The sequence below is a fragment of the Protopterus annectens genome, chromosome 9.part0 (assembly GCF_019279795.1).
Source record: "Protopterus annectens isolate FY-2018-M chromosome 9.part0, PAN1.0, whole genome shotgun sequence".
Taxonomy (NCBI): domain Eukaryota; kingdom Metazoa; phylum Chordata; order Ceratodontiformes; family Protopteridae; genus Protopterus; species Protopterus annectens.
Window position 1 is genome coordinate 1,440,897,192 of NC_056743.1, and position 19,085 is coordinate 1,440,916,276.

The following is a 19,085-nucleotide window of genomic DNA, read 5'->3' on the forward strand; positions in this document are numbered from 1 at the left end:
GGATGACTATACATTTTTTGGCATTTGGTTTAAGGCCATGACTCCGGCACCAGTTGTCCGTTTCTGTGAGGCCTTTTTGTAGGATGTATGTGTCAGCTGGTGTATCGACTATGGCGCCTAGTTTGCAGTATCCTGCAAACTTTGTCAGCCACAACCCTCCCATGTTTGCTTTAACATCTGAGAAATAAATGCCGAACAAGAGGGGTCCCAGGACAGATCCCTGTGGGACCCCACTTGTGACTGGCTTTGAGTCTGATATGGCTCCAGCGATTTTGACTTTATGGGTTCTGTCCTTTAGCCAGTTTGCAACCCATCTAGTGAAATAAGGGTTTACATTTAAGCTGTTGAGCTTATCTATGATGCCTGAGTGGGGTATTGTGTCGAAGGCCTTAGCCAAGTCCAGATAGGCTGTATGGACTGCTTTGCCCTCATCAATAGCTCTAGTGACTGTTTCGAAAAAGTCAACCAGGTTCAAAAGGCAGGATCTGCCCTTTACAAAGCTGAACTGGGTGGGATCAAGTGTCTGTAGGTCCTCAATGTCTCTGTTTATGAGTTCCATAATGATTCTTTCCATAGCTTTGCAGACCACGCTGGTTAAGTTTATGGGGCAGTAGTTCCCAGGGTCTGTAGAGGTACCCCCTTTGTGGAGTGGGACCACTGCTGCTGTACACCAGTGTTCAGGTACATATCCTGTAGTAAGGTTAAAGTTAAATAGCATTTTTATGTGCGGGTTTAGCTCCTCTTGGAGTTCACGTAGCATGCACCCCGGGATACCATCAGGTCCCATTGATGCTGTGTCTTTAGCTTTGCTGAGGGCGGCTGTCACCTGGACATCTGAGATGACAGGGAGATTACATTCAGCTGGGATAAGTATTTCTTCTTTTGGGGGTGAGGGAGGGGAGAAATTTGCACTGAACCTGTCAGCCAGAATGTTGGCAATATCTGGGGGTTCAGTGTAATTTTTGTCATTGTGAACTAACTCTGAGCATATCTGAGGGTTTTCACCCAGGTTTCTAACATAGCTGAAGAAGGCTTTGTGGTTATCTTTAGTGTCCTTAGCGATTTTTCTCTCAAAGTTGGCCTTGGATGTTTTTATGAGAGAACGTAGTTTTCTGCTAGTGTTGATCAGAGATGTCTTCCCTTTATGGGATTTTGCTCTGTCGTGCAGTAGCTTCCTTCTTTTGTTATAGAATTTGTTAATGGCTGAGGTCCACCAGACAGGACGCTTGCCTTTGGTGGAGAGGGTCTTGGATTTATTTGGGATTGCATGATCCATGCATTCTTGGAGATGTCCATAGAAAGCATTTGTGAAGGATTCAGCATTGTGGGATGTGGTTTCCACTGGCCCAGTGGGCTTAAAGGATACCATCTCAGTCTTAAGAAGAGTGAAGTCTGCTTTTGAGAAGTTTTTCACTGTGGTCTTTTGTGCTGGGGGTGGAGGTGGGATATGTATATCCAGGGTGATTAGTTTGTGGTCAGATCTCACTAGTGAGGGGTATACCTCCGGTGTGGAGCATTTTGTCCCCATGTTTGTGATGATCAGGTCTAGTATATTATCTCGCAAAAAAACACATGTAGATAAACCAAAAGAAAGAAACACCAACAACGAAAATTGCAGCCAACTGGAAAAAATCTTTACTTCTTTTAAACAGATTCTGGTACCTCGGCCTTCGCCTTCATTGGAATAAATTATTCTAAATCACACCAGCTTATATATACACCAGTCATTTCAATTAAACAATCAAATTAATTAATCAATTAAGAAATTTAGAAAACTTTTTGAATTTAACACCACATATTATTATTAATCTTTAATATTACTTGTCACAACATGTTATTATAAATCTTTAATATTACTTTTATACATTAGTATAATACTTACATTTCTAAATTCATACCATTTGGAAACAGGGTTTTATAATTTATTATAAAATTAGATTCCATTTTCAATATTTTTTTCTGAAAATTAATGTTTGCCCCCCCACCCCTATCTGGTTTTGCCAAAACACTAAATATAAAGTCCTCACATCCACCACCATGAAATTGATGAAAGTGATTAGCTACTGGACTATCCAGTCTACCCCTCCTGATATCTCCCAAGTGTTCCATGATTCTCAGTTTTATTTTTATTTTTGTCTGCCCTATGTACCATTTTCTTATTTCACATTTACAACCTATTATATAAATTACCCCAAAGGAATTACAACTGAAATGATCAATGGCATTATATTTAACGCCATTTATCATACTACCATCCAAATTCACAATTTTACTACAAACTTTACAACGTCCACAAGCATAAGCTCCAGCATTACTAGCTTTAACCCTCCTGCCTTTATACCTAACCAGCTATTTCAAATTACTGCATCTACCATAAGAGAAAATGATGTCATTGGGGATAATAGTTTTCAAAAAATCATCATTCATAACTATAGGCCACATATTGAATATTATTTTTCTTAATATAGGTGAACAAAGTGAATACCTATTGACAAAACATATTTTATCCTTAACCTCCATGTTATTGCCATCATTACAAGCTGATTCTAAAAAACCTCCAACATCCCTAGTATTCCCACTTTTTTCATTCTTTTTACCTAAGTATTGGTGAACACTAGAGTGTAAGTTTAACTCTCTTTCAACTTTATTTCTATGTAACATAATATTATTCCATCTATATCTTCGATTTATTTAATTTTTCACAAATTACATCAAATTCCCTCTTTAAATTTCTAACTTCTGAAGTATTAGCAGCAATTCTTTTAAATTCTCCCAAAGGTAAAGAGTTAGTCAACTGAACACTATGCATACTAGTGGCATGCAGAAAATTGTTTACTGCCGTAATTTTGTGGAAGGGTTTATGTTGTATCTTCCCATCATTACCAACATAAAACTCAACATCCAAAAACTGGATTGACCTTGACTTCACTTCAAAAGTAAAGTCCAAACCACAAGAGTTTAATTTCAAAGTTGAAATAAAGTCATTAAACTCCATTGAATTGCCCTTACACAAAAATATTAAATCATCAATGTATCTCTTGTAAACAATCACATTTTTTTGAAAAAAATTAGTAGTGTACAAAAATAAATTTTCAAAAAAACCCATAAAAATTATGGCATAAGAGGGAGCAAAACTAGCACCCATTGCTGTACCTTCCCTTTGTAGGTAACATTTTTTATCAAATTCAAAAAAATTGTGAGTAAGACAAAATTCCAATAGAGAAATAATATATGTTGTTCTGGGTCCATCACCCAAGAGCCGATGTACTGCATCTAAACCCCATTTATTACAAATAGACGTATATAAAGATTTTACATCAACACTTGCCCAATAAAAATTGTCCTGCCATATAATTCCCTTGAAATTATCACAGACCTCCTTTGTATTTTTAACATGTGAAGGAATTCTTGTGATATATTTCTTTAGAACAGAATCCAGAAAAATGCCCACATTTTGTAAAAAGGCCCCTTTTCCACTAACAATTGGATGCCCTGGGGGATTATTTAAATCCTTATGTATTTTAGGCAAAATAAAAAATTTTGCAATACTAGGATTTTTAATATATAATTTTTTCACATCCCCTGCAGAGAAGAAACCCAATCTTTCCCCTCTATCCAATAAGTCATGTAGGGCACTATTGAATTCCAATATAGGATTGTTCAAGAGAGAAGCATAAACATTATTATCCATCAAAATATTTAGGGCTATTGAATTGTACTTTTCTTTATTAAATACAACCCAATTGCCCCCCTTATCTGACTCCACAAAAACATAACGGTCACTGAGCTCTCTTATGTGGCAGAGTGCTTGCCATTCTTCCTTTGTTAAATTAAAACACATTGCCTTCTTTTTAAACAAACCATATTCTTTCATAACTTGTTTCTTCACAACATTTTCAAAAATAATAATGGTCTGATTAATTTTAGGAGGCAAAAAATCACTACTATGTGGAAACTGCGGAACCTCAAGTTTACCATAACCAGTATTATATTCAAAATTCAAACATGAGGAATCCTCTGTCATTCCATGAATGTCTATCATTTCATTTTCATGCAAGGAAATATCCATTAAAGAATTATCCATGAATGAATCAAGCTCAAGTGATTTATGGGCTTCCTTATTACAAAAAAATACCTTCAGATGTAATTTTCTGCAAAATTCCTTGACTTTGTTTAAAATTTCAGCCACACAAGGAATATGCGTAGGAACAAACTTAGTTCCTTTACATAAAACATTTCGCATGCTATTAGTAATAGTACAATCAGATAAATTGATAATATCTAAAACGGACCCAGAACAAATATTAGCATCAGACACTTGAGAGTCAGGCATATGAATATCAGGTAAAACATAGTCAACAGTAGCAAAGTCATTATTAAGTCTTTCTCTGTTAGCGTTAGCATTAAAGCTAAACAAATCAGAATCATTTTCTCTCACCCCTGGGCTGAAAACGTCGATTTCGACCCTTTCTTTGATTTACTCTGCCATTCGTCGAAGTCTCAGTCTCCAACATTTCATTAGAAGCAGAAGCTTCCCCGGTATTCAGTTCCTCAAACGAAACACTTTTACGCCCTACCGAACTGGTATCCGCTGAAGAAATGGAAGTATCTCTTGAGTCGCGGGATCTAAATCTTTTACTTTTCAAAGGAGCCTTGCCCCGCCCACTTTTAAAGTTGTACTGCCAGGAGAAAATCTTGCCAGTACTATAATCAGTACTATCTCGTGTATATTTCTTCTTTTTCCGTTGGATAACTTGTTGTTCAATTTTAGACACCCGACTCTTTATATTCATGAGATTGACTTCAACTTCTGACTCAGAATAGTCAGAAAGCAGTTTATCTTGCATACTAACAATTTCTTCTCGGACTTTTTTTAACAGTCTCTCATTGCGTTTTACCAACACTTTCAACCAGCCCAATGTACATTTAAGAGAAATGTCTTTCCATTCGTCAAACAAGTCTGAGTCTTCCTCAGAAAACTCATAAGCAGGCAGACGATCTACCCTTAAGCCCCTCGTTGTTGGTGTTTCTTTCTTCTAGTATATTATCTCCCCTAGTGGGAGAGGTGACTAGTTGTTCCAGTGCATTTGAATTTATGAATTCCAGGAACCTTTGGGCTAGGGTTTTAGGGCTATAATAATGTACCCAATCTATGTTAGGGTAGTTGAAGTCTCCCGGTATGATGGTATTTTGTGATACATTCATATTCTCCAATGTCTTCAGGAAGGCTGAGTGGGGTTCCTGAGATTGGGAGGGTGGTCTGTAACATGCTACCAGTTGTATAGCAGTTTTGCCTATGGTTAGTTGCACCTGTATGGTCTCCGATGCTTCATGTGTTGCTACTAACCTGGAGGTGTGGGTGTCCTTGGTGAATATGGGCACTCCCCCTCCCTTTGTGGTTCGGCCTGGGTTTTGGGGCCGAAAAGCATGATACGAGGTATAGCCTGGTAGCACTGGGGTGCTCTCAGGAGCCTTGAACCAGGTTTCAGTTACTGCACAGACGTCGATGTTCTCCATACTGAGGAGTGCCTTGAGTGCCTTCATCTTGAGATTTAGACTTCTGGTGTTGAGCAGCATTACCCTTAGTTTTTTTCCATTTTTGTTTTCTAAGGAGGTGGGTTTGTCTTTTGAGCCTTGCCTAAAAAAGGCACTATGGGGGTGGCAAGAGCCTTAGCCAATATCTGGAAACTCAGTGGTGACAGGTGCAAGCCGTCCATTGCGAAGCAGCGTGGCTTGCCCAACATGTCATCCCAAGCAGACAGACATTGGATCCCCTTAGAATGACACCAGTACTTGAGCCAATTATTAAAGCTGATCATCTTGTCTTTGTATTGTGGCATCATTCTTGGTGAGGGTAAGATGCTGCTCAGGGTCAGGGTCATACCAGCCAGGGCTACATAATCAGAGAGCTCCTCTATGTCTCTTTTCATGTAGTCCAGGGAGGTACGTCTCAGGTCATTCATGCCAGCATGGACAATGACAGGGTCATATTTGTACTTGCTTTGGAGTGACCTGAGTGAGTGTGTTATGTGGCAGATCCTAGCTCTCGATAGGCAGCTCACAGTCACCCTCTCCTTGTTCAGCCTGGTAAGCGGGACATCAGTGTGTCTGACTATAGAGTCACCTATTACTAGTGTATCAGGCATGGTGTTTGGCCTTAAGGGCTGTGATTGTTTGACACACTGATTTATTGAAGCATGTGTTGCATGTGTTTTGTTTTGAGGTGGTGGATTTTTGGATGTCTGCTTTGGGAGCCTCTGTTGTTTTGTTAAATTTTTTATTAGAGCCTCCGAGTATGTCTTTGTGTTTTTATGTGTTTGGTTTGCAGTTGTGGTAGTCTATGTGGGACTGGGTTTGTTGTGTGTGTGGTTACCATCTCCTACTGTCTGGTCATGCCAGCCCTGAGTTGAGAGAGTTCAGCCTCCAGTTTGGCTATATAGTTGCATCTCTCACATGTATTTGTGTTTCTTGGGAGGAGGAGAGGGTTGTCTGTGTACATGAGACAATTGTAGCATTGTCTCAAGATTCCCAGATTAACCAGCTGAACTGGAGAGGATGCCAGTAATCTACCACTCGATATGCTAGAATAGTATAAGGGAGTGCTGTGCCTTTAAGGGAAGTGGATATTCACAGGGGTGGTAGGTGGATGTAGTGCTTACTTTAGTATGAGAGTGCTTACTTAGAAGAGAAGTTTTGAGAACAAGTGCTAGGCTTATAATATAGCGAGTAGTCTGATTATACTAAGAGTAGAGCTTCCTTAAGGGAAAATTTGAAGAGCAGACTTGGCGGAGCCAGAAGAAGTTTAACCTTGTTTAACCGGCGCTGCACTGTGCGCTGTCGCAAGAAAGCAGCACACGTGGATTTTAAACAGGGAACTTCAAAAGAGCTAGAAATGGTCCAAAACAACCAATTACTACAGCTCTTGTGCTGAGGTCACTCCTTCAGGGACAGGTAGGCAGCTCAAGGCTCCCCACTCCCACTGGTGAGCAAAGAAACTTCCTTCTATCCAAGTAAGGTAATGGACAACACAGGAACTACACCATAGCCCAGAATACAGCAAAGCCTGTAAATTGGTCTAAACTAGTCGAGGAGAGGCGGGAAAACAAGGATTATTTTTTGTTTTTTTTTGTTTTTATATAGAAACACAGAAAATACAGAAACAGTAATAAATCAGTTACACAGGCTAGCACACTTTAGTGGGCAGCCTCAACAGTTAAATTAAACTAACAAACAAACTTTCGACCAATTTTCGACTAAATGTAACTTTAAGTGCAGATATTAAATAATGCAACAAACAGCTAAAAAAACAGTTTAAGCTTGTTTAAGGTAAGCTAGAGAAGGTATTTCAAGTAAAAAAACAGCAAAGATACTTAAATCAAGAAAGTAGTCACTTTTCTGAGTTCTCTGTAGCTAGGACCACTCTGCAGGACCACGAGGAGCTTGTCTGAGTAGTATAGTCAGAAAAAAATGCCCAGAGGTGGATTTTAAACAGGGAACTTCAAAAGAGCTAGAAATGGCCCAAAACAACCAATTACTACAGCTCTTGTGCTGAGGTCACTCCTTCAGGGACAGATAGGCTGCTCAAGGCTCCCCACTCCCACTGGTGAACAAAGAAACTTCCTTCTATCCAAGTAAGGTAATGGACAACACAGGAACTACACCACAGCCCAGAATACAGCAAAGCCTGTAAACTGGTCTAAACTAATCGAGGAGAGGTGGGAAAACAAGGATTATTTTTTGGGGGTTTTTTTTGTTTTTAGATAGAAAACACAGAAAATGCAGAAACAGTAATAAATCAGTTACACAGGCTAGCACACTTTAGTGGGCAGCCTCAACAGTTAAATTAAACAAACAAACTTTCGACCAATTTTCGACTAAATGTAACTTTAAGTGCAGATATTAAATAATGCAACAAACAGCTAAAAATTCAGTTTAAGCTTGTTTAAGGTAAGCTAGAGAAGGTATTTCAAGTAAAAAAACAGCAAAGATACTTAAATCAAGAAAGTAGTCACTTTTCTGAGTTCTCTGTAGCTAGGACCACTCTGCAGGACCACGAGGAGCTTGTCTGAGTAGTATAGCCAGAAAAAAATGCCCAGATGCAGATTTTAAACAGGGAACTTCAAAAGAGCTAGAAATGGTCCAAAACAACCAATTACTACAGCTCTTGTGCTGAGGTCACTCCTTCAGGGACAGGTAGGCTGCTCAAGGCTCCCCACTCCCACTGGTGAGCAAAGAAACTTCCTTCTATCCAAGTAAGGTAATGGACAACACAGGAACTACACCACAGCCCAGAATACAGCAAAGCCTGTAAACTGGTCTAAACTAGTCGAGGAGAGGCGGGAAAACAAGGATTATTTTTTTGTTTTTTTTGTTTGTAGATAGAAAACACACAGAAAATGCAGAAACAGTAATAAATCAGTTACACAGGCTAGCACATTTTAGTGGGCAGCCTCAACAGTTAAATTAAACAAACAAACAAACAAACTTTCGACCAATTTTCGATTAAATATAACTTTAAGTGCAGATATTAAATAATGCAACAAACAGCTAAAAAAACAGTTTACGCTTGTTTAAGGTAAGCTAGAGAAGGTATTTCAAGTAATAAAACAACAAAGATACTTAAATCAAGAAAGTAGTCACTTTTCTGAGTTCTCTGTAGCTAGGACCACTCTGCAGGACCACGAGGAGCTTGTCTGAGTAGTATAGCCAGAAAAAAATGCCCAGAGGCGGATTTTAAACAGGGAACTTCAAAAGAGCTAGAAATGGTCCAAAACAACCAATTACTACAGCTCTTGTGCTGAGGTCACTACTTCAGGGACAGGTAGGCTGCTCAAGGATCCCCACTCCCACTGGTGAGCAAAGAAACTTCCTTCTATCCAAGTAAGGTAATGGACAGCACAGGAACTACACCACAGCCCAGAATACAGCAAAGCCTGTAAAGTGATCTAAACTAGCCGAGGAGACACGGGAAAACAAGGATTATTTTTTTGTGGTTTTTTTGTTTTTAGATAGAAAACACACAGAAAATGCAGAAACAGTAATAAATCAGTTACACAGGCTAGCCCACTTTAGTGGGCAGCCTCAACAGTTAAATTAAACAAACAAACAAACAAACAAACTTTCGACCAATTTTCGACTAAATGTAACTTTAAGTGCAGATATTAAATAATGCAACAAACAGCTAAAAAAAAGTTTAAGCTTGTTTAAGGTAAGCTAGAGAAGGTATTTCAAGTAAAAAAACAGCAAAGATACTTAAATCAAGAAAATAGTCACTTTTCTGAGTTCTCTGTAGCTAGGGCCACTCTGCAGGACCACAAGGAGCTTGTCTGAGTAGTATAGCCAGAAAAAAATGCCCAGAGGCGGATTTTAAACAGGGAACTTCAAAAGAGCTAGAAATGGTCCAAAACAACCAATTGCTACAGCTCTTGTGCTGAGGTCACTCCTTCAGGGACAGGTAGGCTGCTCAAGGCTCCCCACTCCCACTGGTGAACAAAGAAACTTCCTTCTATCCAAGTAAGGTAATGGACAACACAGGAACTACACCACAGCCCAGAATACAGCAAAGCCTGTAAACTGGTCTAAACTAATCGAGGAGAGGTGGGAAAACAAGGATTATTTTTTGGGGGGTTTTTTTGTTTTTAGATAGAAAACACAGAAAATGCAGAAACAGTAATAAATCAGTTACACAGGCTAGCACACTTTAGTGGGCAGCCTCAACAGTTAAATTAAACAAACAAACTTTCGACCAATTTTCGACTAAATGTAACTTTAAGTGCAGATATTAAATAATGCAACAAACAGCTAAAAATTCAGTTTAAGCTTGTTTAAGGTAAGCTAGAGAAGGTATTTCAAGTAAAAAAACAGCAAAGATACTTAAATCAAGAAAGTAGTCACTTTTCTGAGTTCTCTGTAGCTAGGACCACTCTGCAGGACCACGAGGAGCTTGTCTGAGTAGTATAGCCAGAAAAAAATGCCCAGATGCAGATTTTAAACAGGGAACTTCAAAAGAGCTAGAAATGGTCCAAAACAACCAATTACTACAGCTCTTGTGCTGAGGTCACTCCTTCAGGGACAGGTAGGCTGCTCAAGGCTCCCCACTCCCACTGGTGAGCAAAGAAACTTCCTTCTATCCAAGTAAGGTAATGGACAACACAGGAACTACACCACAGCCCAGAATACAGCAAAGCCTGTAAACTGGTCTAAACTAGTCGAGGAGAGGCGGGAAAACAAGGATTATTTTTTTGTTTTTTTTGTTTGTAGATAGAAAACACACAGAAAATGCAGAAACAGTAATAAATCAGTTACACAGGCTAGCACATTTTAGTGGGCAGCCTCAACAGTTAAATTAAACAAACAAACAAACAAACTTTCGACCAATTTTCGATTAAATATAACTTTAAGTGCAGATATTAAATAATGCAACAAACAGCTAAAAAAACAGTTTACGCTTGTTTAAGGTAAGCTAGAGAAGGTATTTCAAGTAATAAAACAACAAAGATACTTAAATCAAGAAAGTAGTCACTTTTCTGAGTTCTCTGTAGCTAGGACCACTCTGCAGGACCACGAGGAGCTTGTCTGAGTAGTATAGCCAGAAAAAAATGCCCAGAGGCGGATTTTAAACAGGGAACTTCAAAAGAGCTAGAAATGGTCCAAAACAACCAATTACTACAGCTCTTGTGCTGAGGTCACTACTTCAGGGACAGGTAGGCTGCTCAAGGATCCCCACTCCCACTGGTGAGCAAAGAAACTTCCTTCTATCCAAGTAAGGTAATGGACAGCACAGGAACTACACCACAGCCCAGAATACAGCAAAGCCTGTAAAGTGATCTAAACTAGCCGAGGAGACGCGGGAAAACAAGGATTATTTTTTTGTGGTTTTTTTGTTTTTAGATAGAAAACACACAGAAAATGCAGAAACAGTAATAAATCAGTTACACAGGCTAGCCCACTTTAGTGGGCAGCCTCAACAGTTAAATTAAACAAACAAGCAAACAAACAAACTTTCGACCAATTTTCGACTAAATGTAACTTTAAGTGCAGATATTAAATAATGCAACAAACAGCTAAAAAAAAGTTTAAGCTTGTTTAAGGTAAGCTAGAGAAGGTATTTCAAGTAAAAAAACAGCAAAGATACTTAAATCAAGAAAATAGTCACTTTTCTGAGTTCTCTGTAGCTAGGGCCACTCTGCAGGACCACGAGGAGCTTGTCTGAGTAGTATAGCCAGAAAAAAATGCCCAGAGGCGGATTTTAAACAGGGAACTTCAAAAGAGCTAGAAATGGTCCAAAACAACCAATTGCTACAGCTCTTGTGCTGAGGTCACTCCTTCAGGGACAGGTAGGCTGCTCAAGGCTCCCCACTCCCACTGGTGAACAAAGAAACTTCCTTCTATCCAAGTAAGGTAATGGACAACACAGGAACTACACCACAGCCCAGAATACAGCAATGCCTGTAAACTGGTCTAAACTAATCGAGGAGAGGTGGGAAAACAAGGATTATTTTTTGGGGTTTTTTTTTGTTTTTAGATAGAAAACACAGAAAATGCAGAAACAGTAATAAATCAGTTACACAGGCTAGCACACTTTAGTGGGCAGCCTCAACAGTTAAATTAAACAAACAAACTTTCGACCAATTTTCGACTAAATGTAACTTTAAGTGCAGATATTAAATAATGCAACAAACAGCTAAAAATTCAGTTTAAGCTTGTTTAAGGTAAGCTAGAGAAGGTATTTCAAGTAAAAAAACAGCAAAGATACTTAAATCAAGAAAGTAGTCACTTTTCTGAGTTCTCTGTAGCTAGGACCACTCTGCAGGACCACGAGGAGCTTGTCTGAGTAGTATAGCCAGAAAAAAATGCCCAGATGCAGATTTTAAACAGGGAACTTCAAAAGAGCTAGAAATGGTCCAAAACAACCAATTACTACAGCTCTTGTGCTGAGGTCACTCCTTCAGGGACAGGTAGGCTGCTCAAGGCTCCCCACTCCCACTGGTGAGCAAAGAAACTTCCTTCTATCCAAGTAAGGTAATGGACAACACAGGAACTACACCACAGCCCAGAATACAGCAAAGCCTGTAAACTGGTCTAAACTAGTCGAGGAGAGGCGGGAAAACAAGGATTATTTTTTTGTTTTTTTTGTTTGTAGATAGAAAACACACAGAAAATGCAGAAACAGTAATAAATCAGTTACACAGGCTAGCACATTTTAGTGGGCAGCCTCAACAGTTAAATTAAACAAACAAACAAACAAACAAACAAACTTTCGACCAATTTTCGATTAAATATAACTTTAAGTGCAGATATTAAATAATGCAACAAACAGCTAAAAAAACAGTTTACGCTTAAGGTAAGCTAGAGAAGGTATTTCAAGTAATAAAACAACAAAGATACTTAAATCAAGAAAGTAGTCACTTTTCTGAGTTCTCTGTAGCTAGGACCACTCTGCAGGACCACGAGGAGCTTGTCTGAGTAGTATAGCCAGAAAAAAATGCCCAGAGGCGGATTTTAAACAGGGAACTTCAAAAGAGCTAGAAATGGTCCAAAACAACCAATTACTACAGCTCTTGTGCTGAGGTCACTACTTCAGGGACAGGTAGGCTGCTCAAGGATCCCCACTCCCACTGGTGAGCAAAGAAACTTCCTTCTATCCAAGTAAGGTAATGGACAGCACAGGAACTACACCACAGCCCAGAATACAGCAAAGCCTGTAAAGTGATCTAAACTAGCCGAGGAGACGCGGGAAAACAAGGATTATTTTTTTGTGGTTTTTTTGTTTTTAGATAGAAAACACACAGAAAATGCAGAAACAGTAATAAATCAGTTACACAGGCTAGCCCACTTTAGTGGGCAGCCTCAACAGTTAAATTAAACAAACAAACAAACAAACAAACAAACTTTCGACCAATTTTCGACTAAATGTAACTTTAAGTGCAGATATTAAATAATGCAACAAACAGCTAAAAAAAAGTTTAAGCTTGTTTAAGGTAAGCTAGAGAAGGTATTTCAAGTAAAAAAACAGCAAAGATACTTAAATCAAGAAAATAGTCACTTTTCTGAGTTCTCTGTAGCTAGGGCCACTCTGCAGGACCACGAGGAGCTTGTCTGAGTAGTATAGCCAGAAAAAAATGCCCAGAGGCGGATTTTAAACAGGGAACTTCAAAAGAGCTAGAAATGGTCCAAAACAACCAATTGCTACAGCTCTTGTGCTGAGGTCACTCCTTCAGGGACAGGTAGGCTGCTCAAGGCTCCCCACTCCCACTGGTGAGCAAAGAAACTTCCTTCTATCCAAGTAAGGTAATGGACAACACAGGAACTACACCACAGCCCAGAATACAGCAAAGCCTGTAAACTGGTCTGAACTAGTCGAGGAGAGGCAGGAAAACAAGGATTATTATTTTTTTTTTGTTTTGTTTTTAGATAGAAAACACACAGAAAATGCAGAAACAGTAATAAATCAGTTACACAGGCTAGCACACTTTAGTGGGCAGCCTCAACAGTTAAATTAAACAAACAATTGTATTACAGTTTTTTTCTGCACTTTTATGTATGGGGAAGTTGGTATAGATAAGTATAGCTAAAGCTGGTAGGTGAAATTCCTTACCTAATTTCCTGGATTCTACTTATGAGCCAATTAGTTATTCAATGAGTTATATGGGGATTTACATTTGAATGGGAGAGTTTATCTACATTACCTGAATGTAAGATGGTATTGAACACCTTTCAAGGTCTAGATATGTGGTGTACACGGATTTGCTTTCACTCATTGCTTCAGGAAACCTTCTTGATGTAATTGACCAGGTTAAGTAGGCTGGATCTGCCTTGACAAATCTTAGGTCAAGACTTTGTAGATTACCTATGTCTTTATTCCATAATGATCCTTTCCGTAGCATTACAGGTGAGGCTGGTCAGGTTTATGGGTCTATAATTACCTGGGTCCATTTGTAATATTATTGTTCATTGTTACTGTTTTTTATTTGCATTGCAACTGGCCTTGTGTTACATAGTTCTAAATTTGTGATTCACATATCTAAACACTACTTTTAATGACCTTTACATTTGTTCTACACTTTGAAGGGTGTGATGATGTGAGGTGTTGCCAGCTCTGCCAGGAGAGGTAGGGCAGTGGATGTGTAACATATGTCAGCACAGCTAGATGGAATTTAGTAAAGAATTATATGTTATTTGAATATCAAACTGATTTGTACAGATACTTGTGCTGAAAATGTATTTGTAAAGTTGCTCGTGTTAAAAAAAGTATCAAGAGTGTGTTCTGCTGGACAGAGGAAGAAATGTACATGTATTATTGTAACTGTTGAAATGTATATAGCTAGTAAATCCATGCCAGCCTTTCCTAGGTGTGTGTGTGTGTGTGTGTGTGTGTGTGTGTGTGTGTGTGTGTGTGTGTGTGTGTGTGTGTGTGTGTGTGTGTGTGCAAATCAAATCTCAGAGTCTGTATGTGTATGTCAGCTGCTTGGAACAGGGTCACAAAGCACTGGTTTTGCAGAGAGAGTTGTGGAGAACTTGGCTTAGACACTCAGCTGAGGACTCAGCTCTATAGCTGTGCCACTGGGGAGTTTTATTGGGGATCTGGAGAGAGAGAGAGAGAAAAACAAAGGCCCTGGACTGAGTGTGCTCCTGTGTGAAATTAACGGAAATTGTGCTTGATGCAGACAGCTGCATCTGAAAATAATTGGTTCATCCATTTTTGTTCCAAGTGAACATCCCTCTCCAGTGTCAGTGGTGAGGATTCAGGACAGGGGACATCACAAAGGGATTTAGGAGCTCAGAGAAAGACAGTAGATTTCAGAAAATAGGTTAATAGGTTCAGCTGTCAAGCTACAAGAAATCTATATAGATATACGCACACACACACACACACACACACACACACACACACACACACACACACACACACACACACACACACACACACACACACAGGCATGTGAGTAAATTGCTTGAATACTCATTTTGCAAGTGGTCAACAACACATTTGTTTAAAAATATTTCATCTAACCACATTTGATCAACAACTAATAATTAATGGCAGATACAATCAGGAAATATGCTGTGTGGAACAGTGTATACCAATGGAATGCTTTAAATAGTGCAACCTAAAGACATGTCTCTACAGCACATAGCACAGATCAGTGATTTTCAGGATCTATTTCAATTTATCTACAAATAACATTGTTGAAACTCATATCATCAAGACCACATGATCAACAATGTAGTTTGTCAATCAACATAAACAACAAAAAACAATGCTTTTGCAGGGAAGCAAGACCCCTGAAACCACCATGTGGGGGGATACACCCTATACCCCTGCAAATTATATATACCAATTCCGAGATCGTACTACAGTGAGGAAAAGGGTACATTCCCCACTCCCCACTTTACTAAGATCTCATTCAAAATGGTCAGTAACCTGCACTGTTGATCATTTGGTGTCAAGCATGTCGGTTTTGATAATGTTGTTCATCTCCAAGTGGCATAAACCTGATTTTTAATTGTAAATCACTGCTTGGATAATGTCTGACAGTAAATCACTGATTTTGAGAGACTTCTCCCATCTTTGAATTTGTGTAACCATGGAGTTAGTATATATGATTTTGGGAGGTGTGGGGGCTTGCCCGCCACATTGTGGGATGTAGGGGGCTTGCCCCCCTGCAAAAAAACATTTTAAATTAACCTATTTTTACAAGTTTACAAATTCAACAATTTTTCTTTTCAATTAGTGTATCAGTATTATTTTTCTGACATATTGTGTTTACATCATGTGAGCAAATGCTTTTTAGTGATGTAAAAAAAGGAAATGCTCATATGAGCCATCACTCTTGTTAATGATGCTTTGCCGGCAGCATTTTGTATGAGTTTGCATTGCAGTGGGGTAAGGGAGCTTCCCAACACACTCCCAACATGTGCTTGCAGGATACAATAAAAATGGTTCCTTGAACACATGCCAACAATTCTTGGTGAAATTTGGTTTAACCCCTATAGTATACATGATATTACAGACTTGTTAAGCAACAGATTATGCCAGGGCTTCTTTACTCTTGCCAAAACGTCGATTTAACTGTTTAAGAAGCATAAATTATATCTCAGAAAGGTTTAATAAGGAATGTATTTTGAAGAAGAAACCAGCAAGCACATGCACTGGATGGCTATAGTCTTTACCAGTCTATGAGGAAATAGGTATCCCATTTTACCAGCTTTATTCTGAAGTCTATCTTTGGCCATTGTCTTTTACAGGCTCCTTCAGTGTTCAGCTGATGAACTTGGCAGGTTATAATCAGAGGTGATGAGAAAATAGTTAACTCCTTGGTCTGTTTTCACCTTTAGCTACAGCAGGCAGTATTTAATTTTATTAAGGGAATACGTACTATATGGAAACAGTTTATGAACAGATAATGCTTGGGTTTTAGCAACTCTCAAACTGGTGACTTCTTGAAAGGTAAGTTTTCACTGAGATTTTTTTTTTTCATATCTATCTGCAAAGATAGGTGGTTGGCATTTTCTGAACTGAGAGCTCAATATGATATAAGAGATAATTGCCCTCCAGTCTGACTTTCTAACATATCTGTTATGGACACACTTCTTACAGTATTTAATGGAAATAAAAGGATCACAGATCATTTTACTGTTAATTGTTTCAGATTATTCATATCTTCATCTTAGCCTTGTCTGTAGTAATAACTTGGTAGATGTCAGTCACAAGTGCAGACTCTAGATCCATCTGCTGTAGCTTCTACTTCAGGACTATCAAGAGCTAGCCTTGCAGCTGCAGGGGTCAGAGGAATGGAGGATGGATGTTCCATGGGAATTTTTCTAATTTTTGTCTTAGTTCTACATAAGTGCAGAAGTTATTTGCTGCTGCTATCCCCTTTTGCAGGTGATGTCAGGAGAAAGCCTACTGCACCTGAATTTGTTTGTATTCTGGTTAATTGTTAGTTGCTAGCAGAATTGGAGAAAATTATTTTGGATAGACCGGGTACACTTAATGCAATATATAATGGGACACACTTACTTTGTTATCACACATAATCCATATCTAGACCACTGGCACAGCTATAGAATTGAGATCTCAGCTGAGTGGCAAAGTCAAGACCTCCAGCACCCTCTCTGTCCAACCACTGCTTCATGTCCCTACCCAAGTAGCTAACACACACACTCTTTCAGATTTGATTAATACACAAACACACACACACCTGAGAAAGGCGGGCACAGGTTTACTACCTATGCCCCCTTCTGCCCAGACTATAAGGTAGTTATTACTGCCACCAGCCACACCCTTATCAGCTACTTTAAGGCCCTTAAAAAAGGGTGTCCAAGCTTGCTGTGTAATGTTACTATTAATACAAATGGTGGTTTGACCAAGAGCAAGGCTATCTGGAGTGGCCCACAGTGTCACCAAATAAATATGCAAGTACTCTCAGAGTTTAAATATGTCTCACAAATATAAGCCACAATGAAATGTTTAGATATATTTAATAATAAATAATAAAAGAACAAGAAAATACACAGTATATAATCACAGTTACATCAGAGTTCAAACTTCTCAGGTGCTGCCCAGCCTAAAGTATTGTTATGTAAATGGATTACACTAGACTGAGAGTCTCCTGGAAACAGATCATTAAAGAATGTGTTAATGATGACTGTACAGTAGTTAAGTGTGCAAGACTTCAGGATAAGAGGGGAATGGGATGGAAGCATTCATTTCTTTCAGATAGTACTATAAGAGACAGCTCTATGAGATACAGTGTGTACCTGGGATATGTCAATTACAGATGTGGAGATATGGTGAACTGCCCTGTCTTCTATCATGTTAGAGTCATGTTGCAATTTTTTTTTGCTCTATTGTTAGGGATAGGATTGAAATGGAATTTGCCTATCACTGATTTCTGCAGTTAAGTGCATACAATGCATATGACCTAGCAGAACTGCACTGAAATGTTTTCCAGTATTAAGTTGAAGTCAAGTAATGTGCATCACTGGTGGGTATGGGAGTAGTAGACCCACTATCCATGCTCACTACCTAAATGTTAGCATTGTACTTATCAGGTCACAACAGCTCATAAATCACAGTTTGACTACACACTTTCACATAATGCATGTACCTGACCTGATCACTGTATGAACAATTGCTGATGCTCAAAAAACAAATCAAATCTTCCCATCTATATTTTTCTGGGTCCCCTTCACATGGTTGACTTTTCATAAAGTCGACTTTCATATGGCTGAGACCATATGATAGACTTTTGAAAAGCCAACCATGGGGAACCATTATCTCCGCACAGTGCGGAATGAGAAAATGTCCCACTTCCGCACTGTAGTGCAATCTCAGAGTTGTTATATTAAAGTTAGGGAGGGCAGAGCCCCCCACGGGGGGTGCAGTGGGGGCAGACCCCCCCCCCTGCTAACAGTTTAAGGTAAGTGTTAGTTGTGTTCTTATGTTCCAAAAGTCGATCATATGGTCTCGGCCATATGAAAGTCGACTTTCTGAAATGTCGACCATGTAAAGTAGACCCATTATTCCTACTCCATTGTTACTGCAGTTGAGATAAAGTGTTTACTGACAAGTAGAATGCGGTCTGTGTTGCTCTCCTTGAGATATACTAATCTTGGATCACACTGGATTCAGTAATAAGTGGATGAATACGTCTTGCTCTACAAACAAAGTGAGCAACAAAACTCCAAGCAAATATTAGCCTAGCCAGGATGTTCATACTCATGAGGACAATGTTCAAGAGATCAAACAAGTGAAAGTAAGGCCAGACTAATTACATTGTACTACTTACTATAGATATAAATCCAAAGCCAAATGATGTTGGGGAAAAAAGAACCACTTGTATGTAAAAGCAATCAAAATCAAGAGGTAAAAATGAGAAATTCAACCAGTGGTACACAGCAGAGGTAAATCCAAATCGTAGTTTTATGTAAAGAATAAAACACAGATGAGCGCTTTTGCATATAGGTTCTTCAGATCAAAAAACAGAGTAAAGCACTAGCTATTTATAGTACAAATTCAGTAGTGCATCCAATCAATGAAAGCGACATTTTCAGGTTGCTAGGTACCTAGAACTAATAAT